The sequence below is a fragment of the Mustela putorius genome, unplaced genomic scaffold (assembly GCF_011764305.1).
Source record: "Mustela putorius furo isolate JIRA1106 unplaced genomic scaffold, ASM1176430v1.1 tig00000430_pilon_pilon_pilon, whole genome shotgun sequence".
In the NCBI taxonomy this organism is placed as follows: Eukaryota; Metazoa; Chordata; class Mammalia; order Carnivora; family Mustelidae; genus Mustela; species Mustela putorius.
The window spans coordinates 11872558-11884010 of NW_025421377.1; the positions used below are offsets into that span (position 1 = coordinate 11872558).

The window sequence follows — 11453 nt, forward strand, 5'->3', positions numbered from 1 at the left end:
TCAAGACAGGTGAAAGCAGGAGGGTGGCTGGCCCCCCAGAGGCCTCCAATCGTGCTCCCATCCAACCCCAGAAGAAGAAAAGGAAGATTCATGGCAACTATGAAGACCCACATGGACCTAAGCACCCCATGATTCCCTTGGAAAAGCTAGGGCCTTGGATCAGTTTAGGACAGGTAGAGGAACCTGAAGGGTTACAGAAGGGGAGATGGAGGCCTGTGCTGGAGGTTCCCTCTTCCCAATACTCCCCTGAAATAGGCAGAAGCAGTAAGATGAGACCATCGAGGAGGCTGGGCCCTGAAGGCAGGGCCAGGAGGGATGGGAGGGCTGGCCAGGGAGCCTACCTGTCTACACTCTGATAAGGTGTTGAGGTGAGGGTGGGGGTAGTGGGAGTGGGGCACATCAGAAAAGTCATTCATCTGTCCGAAGGCTTGCTCATCTCCCTGACCAGGACTCAGTCCTCCCATTCCTATTTGATGGTAAGATTCCACTCCCAGGAGAGGTTAACAGTCTTGTCATCTGGGAAGCAGGACTTGTACCTGCCACAATCCAGCATACCCTTGGGTGTTTCTTCCCCGAGGGCCAGAAACTTGTACTCCTCTGCTTGGGACCCATAGCTTCCCACCAGATCGTTTGTCTTGTCAATCTTGATGCCTTCCCTGTATGTGTGCTGGATGTACTTCATGCCAGACATAATTTCCCAGTTCACTGGAGAGAGATTTTTCTCTGCCCTCCTTCAGCACCAAGGACTGCTTCTTGAAGCTCTCCAGATCACCTGTCAGGTCCAGCTCCAGGGGACCCAGGGCTAGGCTATACACCAGGGTCAGGCAGGCCACAACAACACTGGGTACATAAGGGTCAGCAGACACTGCTACGTAGCCCAGCAGAGTGTCCTTGCTCTTGTATGGACTCTTATCATCCTCGTCCAGCTCCTGGATCTCCTGGTTGCTCTTCTGGGCAGGGGGCTAACAGCTAACTGAGTGTTCATCCTCCTCATTCTTGGCTACCCTCTGTGCTAGCTGCTCTGCCACAGGCTCTTGCTTCACCCTGCTCACCTCTACCTGAGTCTGGGACATTGGAGACTCCATGGACCACTCTTGTGCTCCCTTGCTCAGAGAATAGCAAGTAAGTTCTTAACTGAGTATATAATTATATTAATTATTGCGTTAGTCAGATTTTTGTCCAGTGTGTTATATAACCTTTGTCTTCGTCTGCTCAGGCTCCCATAACAAAATCCCATAGATTGGGTGGCTTTAACAATAGAAATTTATTTTCTCACAGTTCTGAAGCCTGGAAGTCTACTATCAGGTGTCAGTTTGGTGCATTTTTAACCCCTAAATCTCTTGTATCAGTAGAAGTTATTTGGAAAACACACAAAGTAATTACTCTTGTTCAAGATAGAGTGAGGCAGCATACAACCCTTGATGTTTCTCTGACCCCTCCAGAATAATCCAGCATAATTCATTTTAATGACCCTTTCATCTATATTGTAAGACTAGAAAGTTGTTAGTGACACTTTTTTCAATAAATGAAGTAAATGAGGTATAACAAAGGGTGTTCTATCCTAACAAGTCAGCCTCTCTACAAGAATGTGGTTGCTTCAGAGAGGGATTGCCTACAGCATGTAGGGATAATAATATGTTTCTCAACAGCAGAAAAAAGCTGCCTTGCTCTTCATTCCAGGAAAATAGTATTTGAAGCCATTATGTTTAAGTAAAACAATATTTTGAACCTATTAATGTTGCTTTTTTTTAATGTTGTTGTTGTTGTTGTTGTTTTCTGATTGTTTGTTTTTAAATAACGTGGCATTTTACCAAAAATAAAAGAATTGTCATTTTGGTGTCTGAAAAATTCTCATCTAATTTTAGAGTAATGTGTTCAGCAATAAATAATTATTGTTTAGATTTAAATTCTTTAAGATATTTCAAATAGCAAGCAAAGTAAATAAAAAATCTCTGGGAATATAGAACCACATTTTCATATTAAACCATTCATATTTATGTTTAGTGGTTAGAAGGACAAAGAAGGGAAAAGAACTCTTCTATGCTTAACATGTGAGAATAAACATACCAGATAGGAAGAGAAAAAAGCAACTTTATCATATCCTATTATTTGGGAAATCTCTAAATATTTCCTCATATATTTTAGCCTTTATAATATTCTATTTTAATGCCTATTTTCTAATCCCAAACAATCCCTATATTTATAAACTCTGAAATCCATTAAAAAAAATGCTTGTTGAATATGTATGCATATGCATAGTTGTTCTTTCTAAATTGTTAATGCCTTTCTCTTGTGTCTCTGCCTTATTTATGCATATGTAAATATGTATGTAAATACTTAAATTATTGATTTTAATAGTAGTAAATTTAACAGTACTAAATATAAAGATGTTACTTTTATTTCACATAATTTTATAAATAAGTTTTCACTAATAATATAATACAGAAACTCTAACTTTAACGAACTCTGTTAGTAACTCTTTATTACTAACTCTGTTACCCACAGCCACCTATCATCATATATCTGAGAATTTCTAAGATGAAGAAAAAAAAGAAAATTTATTTCTTTCAGTATATAGTATCTGCATGCATATGTTATTTATTTACTTTTACTTATAAAAAATTAAAGGAAGAACTATCATATAATTCAGCAATCCCACTTCTGGGTATATATATGAAGGAAGTGAAATCATTACTCAAAGAGTTATCTTCACTCCTATGCTTATTACCACATTTTTCACAATAGCCAAGAAAAGGAAACAAGCTAAGTGTTTATCAAAATATGAATGCATGGGCGCCTGGGTGGCTCAGTGGGTTAAAGCCTCTTCTGCCTTCAGCTCAGGTCTAGATCCCAGGGTCCTGGGATCGAGCCCCACATCCGGTTCTCTGCTCAGCAGGGAGCCTGCTTCCCCCTCTCTCTCTGCCTACTTGTGATCTCTGTCTGTCAAATAAATAAATAAAATCTTAAAAAAAAAAAGATTAAAAAAAAACAAAAACAAAACAAAAAAAATATGAATGCATAAAGAAAATGTGCATGTGTAATATTTTTAAAAGTTTTATTTATGTATGTATTTATTTATTGGAGACAGGGAGTGAGAGAGAGAAACAGCGTGTGCACACAGGAGGGTGGGAGAGAATCTCAAGCAGACTTTCCGTGAAGAACAGAGCTGGACATGGGGCTTGATCTCAAGACCCTGAGGTCATTATCTGAACCTAAACCAAGAACCTGATGCTTAAGTGACTGAGCCAACCAGGCGCCCCATGTGTGTGTAATATTATTCAGCCATGAGAAAGAAGGAAAATTCTGCCATTTGTGATAACGTGGAATGACCTTGAAGACATTATGCTAAGTGAGATAAATCAGACAATTACTATATGGTATCACTTAAATGTGAAAACTAAAATATGCAAACTTGTAAAACAAGAGAAAAGTGGTGCTTAGCAGGGGCTGGGAGGGGTGGAAGAATAGGAAAGATGTTTTAGGGTACAAATTGCAACTAGTCGATAAGTAAGTCCTGGAGATCTACTGCGTGGTACACTAAATATAGACAATGTATTTTAATCATCAAACTTGCTATGAGATTAGATCTGACTTATTCCCACTAAGACAAGAAATGATAATTATATGCCATGATAGAATGCCAATGCTACAATCACAATTATATTACAATATATAAAGAAATCAATACAATTGTTACACAATGTTTTATGTTATATATTTCAGTAAGAGGGAAAAAAACTGCTTTTATTCTAAAACAGAAGGTGATGGGAAATTATTTAATTTTGTAATTAAAAACATCTCCAGGGGCATGTGGGTGGTTCAGTGGGTTAAGCCCCTGCCTTCAGCTCAGGTCATGATCTCAGGGTCCTGGGATTGAGTCCCGTATCGGGCTCTCTGCTTGGCGGGGAGCCTGCTTCCTCCTCTCTCTCTCTCTGCCTGCCTCTCTGCCTACTTGTGATCTCTCTCTGTCAAATAAATAAATAAAATCTTTTTAAAAAAGTATCTCCAGACGGTGTATCTAGTGTTGAATTATTTTATATATTTGAATATGTTCATATATGGGTATCTATACAGATATTGTTTGATATAGATCAAATACTACCTTCAAAAAATCAATGCTTTACATCTGATTTTCATAAAAAATTCTGAATCATATGCATTATACAAATTTTAAAAATCTTCATTATTCTGAATGTTGGCAGTCTAATTTCTAACAGTTTCTTCTATGTTACTTGTATGCTTAGTGTTAACAAATAGTTGCTAAGCAGAAATACATTCTTTTACACATGAAAGACAGATATTGAATAATGTTAGTAAACACCTATAGGATAACTTACAAAATGATATTCTGTTAATAATACCAAGATGCAGAGACACCTGGGTGGCTCACTCAGTTGGGTGACTGCCTTTGGCTCAGGTTATAATCCTAGGTTCCTGGTATCAAGTCCCACAATGGGCTCCTTGTTCACTGGGAAGTCTGCTTCTCCCTCTGCCTGCCCAACCCCTTGCTTGTGCTCTCTCTCTCTGACAAATAAATAAATAAAATATTTAAAAAAATAATTATCCCAAAATGCAGACAAAAGGAAAATAACTAATGGTGTATAGCATGGCATGTACCAATATTAAATACAAATCTGTAAAAAATATTTGTTTTCTATTAGAGTTCAGTGTATATTGGTTATTGTTTTACAAAGAAATCTCACCACTAAAATTAAGCAGTATTTTTTTAAGTAAACTTGATATTGAGTAACTGTAGCTAATACTTTAGAGAGAGTATCACTATCTATTCAGTATTAATGCCTTTGAGGTTACAAAGATTCATACCATTCTTAAATTCAAAAGGAGAGTTTCCATACCATCATCTTTATCAAAGTATAGTCCGACAATGAATGATTTTTCTTGTGCTTTTGTTATGTATTTTGTTACTGAGCTGCAGGATCAACATATTTTCTTCTGAATTATCAAAATAAAGTAAAGCTATATTTATAGTGAATGATCAATCAATAGTAACTCCTTTAACTGGTACAGTATTCTAAAATATTTTACACATCCTCTTATCTTTTTCTGAATGCATATAGTAGTTGAATCTTTATTGAAATTAGAAACAGATGAAATCATCATAAAAATATTAGAACCATTCTTACTAAGTTTTCAAATTCTAATACAGAGTTGCATCTTTACAGGATAGCATGCAGTTTTATACTCTACCCACCTATACTTTGTGGAAGTTGTTTGCAGATTGTCTCCTGGCTACTCCAAAGAGCCAGTTTCACTGGATTCCTCCTAGGAGAAAGGTCATAAGGAAGAAACCAATGAGATGATATTGGATCATGTCATCTCTTTTAGGAGCGGTTCTGATTTCAACTGTGTTGAATATTAGATTTCTGAAAATCTTCTTTAAGTGTTCTCTGATTAAAATATCATAAGCAAGTTTAAAAAATAATGCCACTGTAATATGTTTCTAATTTTAACTTTAAATGAAAGGTGATTTTCCCCCTTATAATACAGTTACTTTATAGTTTCAAGAATTCTCTTAAGATTATGGGGAATACAATGTTTTAGATGTTGGGAAAGAACATTTAGGCATAGAGATGTATGCTCTCTCTGTCTCTCTCTTCTCAGACACACACACACACATATACACACACATACACACATGCACACATACCAGCTGAGAAAGGAAGTTAAGTTTATTCATGGTGTCACAGTATGAATCTTTCCTGAGAAGGTCAAGGAGTCTTTAATGCTAATATGTTACCATTTCTATTACATCCCTCAAAGAAGTAATACCTGTAATACCTGTTACTACCTCCTTTATATAAATAATTTCATAATACAAACTGACTTTTGTCTTCATAATTGAAATCCAAACATCTCTGCTGCACAGCTTAATTTTTTCTAAAATTTTATGCTTTCTATTATATATCTGGGTAATTCTCCTGATTGTTCATTTACTTTATTTGCACAGGCTCTTAGACATGCTCTTTTATGAACAAATAATTTGTGACATAGAAGAACCAGAAAAAAAAAAAAAAGGAAAATAAAACCTATGTCACCCTTAAGTACTAGGATGAACCGCATATTTTTCTACTTTATCAAATCCATTAATTGTAAGACATATCATTAATTCATGTATCCATGAGAAAAAAAGATAAACATTACCAATTAAACTATGACATGCTACCTATGCTAAAACTGATTCTAATTTTAGAGATGTCATAATGTTAAAGACATGTACTTAGAACAAATGTAGAAATCGTTCATTTGGTTTTTACAAAAAGCACCACGTGGAATGAATTTTTTGTTCTGTTCCTAAAATGGGGAAAATTAAGGATGCTTGGATGGCTCCATTAGTTAAGTGTCCAGCTCTTGGTTTCGGCTCAGGTCATGGTCTCATGTTTTGTGACATTGAGCCCCAAGTCTGGCTCTGCACTCAGCAGTAGTTGGCTTGGATATTCTCTCCCTCTGCCTCTCCCCACTTATGCACACTATCTCTCCTGCACTCTCTCTCTCTCTCAAATAAATAAATCTTTAAAGTCAAATAAGATAGAGGAAATTAGTACAGAACTCTAAGTAACAACCCAAAGGACACACAACTAATATATAGTACAGTCAAAATTCAGAATCAAAGTTGTCTGACTCTTTGAACCATCTTCTCCTTACAGATTCCCACTTCTTATGAGTTCATTGCAACTTGTAATGTAAGGTAATGATGAAGCACTGCTGCTTCACTTCTAGAATCGCCACTCAGGACTCTTATTTAATAGCCCATATGCCACAATCTATAAAGAGACCCTTGTATAACCAAATGATAGATTTTTAACATATTCTTAAATCATGATTACTAAGAAAAAGATACTGCTTTTCTATACCTAAATCTCAATAAATGTTTTTTAAATGTTCCATATCATGATACTTATGGCAAATATAGTACTTTCTACTTAATAGCTTTAAAATGTTTTGATCATTTGGACAAACTGTCAAAGCAACCATGGCACTGAACAACCAAAGTTGTTTTAACCAATAAACCACACAATCCAATATAATATGACTTTGGCTTCAGCTTTCCATGTAATGAGTTTTAGTGAATTAATGAATCAATGAATTAGTCTTCAAATCATCGAGGCTTATAAATAGTGAATGTCTTATATACTTAAGCTGGTAGTAATATTAATGTATGCAAATATTTACTGAGTCATTATTATAAACCAAGAACTAATCTAAATTACATAGTTTCAGTTTTAACTATGTAAATGAGTTATTTGTTGAGCTTATATATATATATATATATATATATATATACACACACACACACACACACATACACACTCTTATTTTTTTTAAAGATTTTATTTTTATTTATTTGACAGAGATCACAAATAGGCAGAGAACGAGAGAGATTGAGAGAGAGAGAGAGGAAGGGAAGCAGGCTCCCTGCTGAGCAGAGATCCCCCCGAAGCGGGGCTCGAGCCCAGGACCCTGGGATCATGACCTGAGCCAAACCCCACACTATTATTAAGCCCATTTCTTGGATGAGAAAAATAAGAGCTCAACAAATAGCTCATTTACACAGTTAAAACTGGAACACAGAATTTATTCCAGTTTCACAGCCAAACTTTTAACCTACCTACAATATATCTTTCTAAGAAGAAGGAGGAATGGGCTGGAACTCTAGAAATCAACCCTGAATTTCATGTTACAAACTGAATTCTAGAGTTTAATCAAATCATTTCATCTGATTCAGTGTAATCTTTGTGAACAATGTGAGTTTCTCAGATTATTCCAGTTTCACTTTTCGCTTAAAATGGGATTTGGTTTGCCTGTGTTTTCTTCTCCTTTGCCCAATCCAAATCTGTTGGTTTGAGTTTTCCTAAGGATTCTGTGTGAACTTGCTTCTCTTTGTTCCAAGGTCTTGAATCCTGATCTTCATGTAGAATGTGGTGTTTTCTTTTATGCTTACACAGCACCCTGCATATACATTTATTAAATGTGCATTGTTAATTAGTGATATTCTTCAAAGTCTCTGAACTTCCTTAAAGCAGAAATGGTATCTCATATCCAATATATAAACTGAGAGCCTAGCCTGACATACACAAAGCATTTAGTAAATGAATGCTAAGTAGAAGAAAGAAGAAATGAATGAGTGGACATTCATTTACTCACTTATAAAAGGAATTTGGCTTAGTTGAACATAAGATTCTTCTTAGGCCTAAACTCAGTAATTTCTGCTTTTATTCATATATTAAAGCACTTTGTTGTTTGACCTCAGTCTCCATAACACATTTTTGTAGGTTTCCAACATTCCCAAACTGGCAGAGATTATGACTGCACCAAAGCATGAGCTCTTTTCACTTGTCAGACTCTCTTGCAAATAATTTGGCCCTGTGACTGACATCTTCCTGAGAAAATGTTGGGCAAAGGATTGTATTACTTTCAGGTTTGACCGTAAAGACATCCTGAAGAGCCTAATGGATCTTTCTGGCTACCCAGTCATCCTGAAGCAGGGAATCATTGAGCCCTAGGGAACAATGGAGCAACAAAATGAAAGACTTCTAGCATGGGAAGCCATTGTTACATAAAAGTGACCCAGAAAGGCCACATGGCTTGTGTCAGGCTGTGTAAGCAATAACTAAGGCTTTCTTATGTAAGCCAAGAGAATTTTTTTCTACTTTTTATGGAAGGTAGGATTAGTTACTCCAATTCAAAAACAAACCAATATCTTCAATTACCAGACTAATTTGTTTTTCTCTTTCTCTCTCTTTTTCCATTTTGTTTGTTTTAGGCTAAAAAGAAGAAAATATGTAGAATTGATTCATGGTATCTTAATCCAAATTTTTCCTCTCAGACTTTCTTGGTCAGAGTTATAAATCCGTATAGTCTTAGACACATTAGAGCTGCTATTAATGGACGAGTAAACACAAGAAAATTTCAAACTGGGCGCCTGGGTGGCTCAGTGGGTTAAAGCCTCTGCCTGCAGCTCAGGTCATGATCTCATGGTCCTGGGATCGAGTCCCGCATCGGGCTCTCTGCTCTGCAGAGAAGAGAGCCTGCTTCCTCCACCTCTCTCTCTCTGCCTGCCTCTCTGCCTACTTGTGATCTCTGTCTGTCAAATAAATAAATAAAAAATCTTAAAAAAAAAAAAAAGAAAATTTCAAACTTACAGTAGATCCTTTAATAATCAATTAAGGCCCAGCATATATACTAGTTATTTGTAGACAAAACAAACAAACAAACAAAAACAAACAAACAAACAAAAAAAGCATTTCGGATGTTTATGTCACAATGGGTGGTATATTAATATATTCCTAAACACATTTTTTTCCTCTACCTGCAGTAGAGGTTTTGCTTTATTTTGAATGAGGAGATATATGAATAGATGATGTAACACTGAAAAGAGAATATGGAACACATGGGAAGGAAACCACACTATAAGGAAGTTGCTTCTAATTTATTATCTCAAGATCAAATATTCACCAAGTCTTGACATTTTATTTTCTTATAGTTTAAGATTTAACTTCCTAAACTCTAATAAGAAATGCTTCAAAGAGAAGGAGAAAAAATGTATTCTTCATTATTATAATTCCCCCAAAGAGTCTTTAAACCAGAGTTAACTTAGGTGAATTATATTTTAAACCATTAAAATATTTAATGTTAACTCCTAAGTTATATTTTAAACCATTATATTTTAAATTATATTTTAATTATATTTTAAACCATTAAAATATTTAATGTTAACTCCTAAGTATCTAAAATATTACACTGAATTGGCTTTACAGAATGTTTCTTGTAACTATTCCTTTCAGATAGGATTATGATAAAAAGAAAAAGGTTATGTCATACTTATTTAATTTTTTAGCAAATAATCTCAGTAAGTAGTAATATTAACATCTAATTTCTGATCTCAAATTTCTTTATTCCCTTATCTGCCTCCCAACATTCACAGGTCTCTTGATTTATCTGTTAAAATGTATAGAGACAGACAAGAATGAAGAAAGAAATGAAAAAACATAGTGAGAGAAAGGGAGAAAGGAAAAGGAAGGGAGAAAAGGAAGGATGGCCATAGGGAGAAAAAAAACTGTCATTTTTATGACGTGTACAGAAGAGGTTGGGAAACAATTTTTTTGTTGAGATAATGATTATTAAAAAATTAGGGAATATTTATGAGATAACAATTAATCCCTTTGAAAATTGGGGATTAATATTAAAATCATACTAATAGCTATCAACATATTTTTAAATGTTCAAAATTTAATTGATATATTACACAGTTTTCAAAGTAACAGAGTATAGTAGATTAGAACACTCTTTAAAGGTATTCACTGCTGCCCTCACCTTAATAAAGTGTACATCCCTTCTCTGTTGTATTGGGTTGCCACCATGTCTTGTTTAGCCAGTGAGATACTAACAAATGTGATGTAAATTAAGGTTTGAACTATGTGTGTGTAGTAGGGCATTTGTGAGTCTATCATGGTCCTGGGAGAATTTTCCTTTCAACTTGGGCCTTAGAATGTCCTCACATAAAGCAGACTTGAAGCCAATGCATATGGAGGAGCCAAGGCCAGTTCCCCCCCAGTATAAATCAGTGCTCCCAGGTAAGTCCGGCCAAGATGACCTGATGCACGGGTGAACTGCAGATGCATGAGAGACAACAAATGAAAGCTGTTTTAAGTCACTCAGTTTTGAGGAGATCTGCCATGTACTGTTAATTGAGCCATAATTGACTGATGTGGAAAGCATTGCAATAAAAATAAATAAATAAATAAAGTTGATTACAATGCAATCAATGTAAATTTTAAATAATATTCAATAGGAAATCAGTATTCTTGTTGAAAATTTAAAATATTATTATATATTTTCAATGTGAGAAATAGAATGTTAAAAATACAACACCTCTCGGGTATTTATTATGTTCTAGGCATAGTGATAACCTCTGATTATTTTATTTTATCTCAGTAATGACACCAAGGTTAAGTATAATGATTAGCATATTTTACAAATATTCAGTGATTTTTCACAGGATCATACTGCTAGGATGTTGTAGGACTGGAATTTAAACCCAGGTAATCAGTTTCTAATGCCTGGGCTCTTAACTTTTTTTTCAACCCTGGTAAAACAAGGCATCAAACAACTGACTCAACTCAGAGTTGTTCCTCTCCACGGAAATTTTTAGTGAAAGGTGAAAAACTTATATAAGTTGAAGAGAAAACAGAGCATATTGGGCTGTTAATTTTTATAGCATATCCAGATATCACAGATTCTCTATTTTTTAAGATGATTTTATCTATTGATTTGCCACTCTAACCTAAAATATTTTAATACAAAGAGGTCTTCTGCACACTATACATAGTAAAGATCATGTTTTCATTATATACCCTATAAGAAGAATCTTACCTATTAAAAAAACTTTTTTTATGTTTAAGTATAATATATATATCAACATCTATAATAATTTA

General features: G+C 35.0%; 1 non-coding gene and 1 pseudogene across 1 annotated transcript; both read right to left on the reverse strand.

Moving 5' to 3' along the window:
- Positions 1–451: 451 nt before the first annotated feature.
- Positions 452–1085, reverse strand: LOC101681716 (annotated as a pseudogene).
- Positions 1086–11100: 10015 nt separating this feature from the next.
- Positions 11101–11214, reverse strand: LOC123392073. Its single transcript, XR_006606737.1, has one exon. It is a non-coding gene; the product is annotated as a U5 spliceosomal RNA (small nuclear RNA).
- Between the last annotated feature and the right edge of the window lie 239 nt (positions 11215–11453).